This window comes from Propithecus coquereli, unplaced genomic scaffold (genome assembly GCF_000956105.1).
Source record: "Propithecus coquereli isolate 6110/MARCELLA unplaced genomic scaffold, Pcoq_1.0 Scaffold4, whole genome shotgun sequence".
NCBI lineage: Eukaryota > Metazoa > Chordata > Mammalia > Primates > Indriidae > Propithecus > Propithecus coquereli.
Window position 1 is genome coordinate 2,779,678 of NW_012149729.1, and position 1,524 is coordinate 2,781,201.

General features: G+C 32.1%; 1 protein-coding gene across 1 annotated transcript in view; it reads right to left on the reverse strand.

Annotated features, from left to right (window-relative positions):
- The window catches only part of PTPRZ1 (protein tyrosine phosphatase, receptor-type, Z polypeptide 1), a 242,740-nt gene that overhangs the window by 115,287 nt on the left and 125,929 nt on the right, over window positions 1-1,524 (reverse strand). The window lies entirely within an intron of this gene.

Genomic DNA, 1,524 nt, shown 5'->3' on the forward strand with positions numbered 1-1,524 from the left:
TCACTGTAGACCTGTGATGTCGTTTTTTGTTTAGCGAGGGCTTAGAGTGGAATGTTCCTTTAGGAATAAGAGGGCAATTCTTTCATTATCAAAAAATATGAATTCACAATAAGAAAATGTACAAAAATGAAAAGGACTGCATACTAGCTTTTCCTTTTAAACCTGTATATGAAAATATGTCATAATGAGTAGCATGTAGAATAAAACATGTTGTAATTTTTTTAAAAAAAGAAAATGTATTATACTTTAGGTCTACACTACAGCTGTTACTCTATGTAGTGACACTTCTATTAATGTCCACCAGATGGCAGAAGACCATCATACAGAGGCAGGGGCCTCATTCTTGTTTCTAATGAATTCCAAGCCTGCTTTTAGGAAGGTGGAAATGATTCTGGACAATATCATTTGTAGATTTTTGCCCACTAAATATCAATCTCACTTTTTAGAAAGTGGAAATTATTTACAACGAAAATTACGTGAGTTTTATGCATGAACTCAAAACATAAAAATATCTTTGGAAAAATATGAAAGTATTATTTTCAAAATATATAAAGGACTACTGCTAAAATAGCATAAACTACTATGGTTGGATGTCTATGTTTATCTTGCCTTAATAGTAGTGAACAGTTAGATGCTTCTAATTTTAAGAATCAGTAGGACTCCACAAAGAACTTTATATTCCTTCCCAGCATGTTTTCATCATTTGCTTTCTTCCTTTTTAAGTCTGTGGGAGTTAATTAGGTATTTGTTTAATAGTTTTAAATTTCAATTAGAAATTTATTTTTAAAGCACTCCTTGTATTTACTGATAATTAACAATTTAGTAATACATTATAAAGCTATAGCTAAATTTTATCTTTTAGATGCTGAATCACAAAATTTCATGGAACAAAACCCAGATGCATGTTAGAAAATCTTCAGGAGAAAAGCCTATATTTCTGTATATGGTCTATAATGTTGCCAAAGGGTGGCCCTTCTATAAAATAGAACTGGATCTTTTAAGTAACATTCTAGTTAATTCCTTATACACTAATTTATGTTCGAACGCAAAGCTGGGTAATGACCACTGGAGAAGTAATTAATACACATTAAATTTTCCAAGTTTTCTGTATGTTTTCTATTGAAATCAGTCTAATTATGTTATTAGAAGGATATATATACTACAAAGCATATTATCTGTATTAAAAATCAAGAAGAGTTTTCCAGATCAATATGTACTCAGACAACAAAAAAAAAGTAACAAAAAAAAAAAAAAGAAAAAAAAAAAAAATTCCCTTGATAATGGGGAATTCATAACTCTGTCAAGGTCTCGTTCCTTTCCTCAGAACTACATTTCATATCCTGATTCATTTCCACATCTACATGTGATCTGGGTCATAGTTACTGATTCCTTAGACAATATTGGCCAAAAAGGACAACCTGGTCCTACAGGCCTCTGGCTGTGAGGCAGCCTCTGACACATCTGGGGCCCACGGCAAGTCACATAGAGTGCAAGTAAGTGCTTTGGTACCATACACCTGCAAAG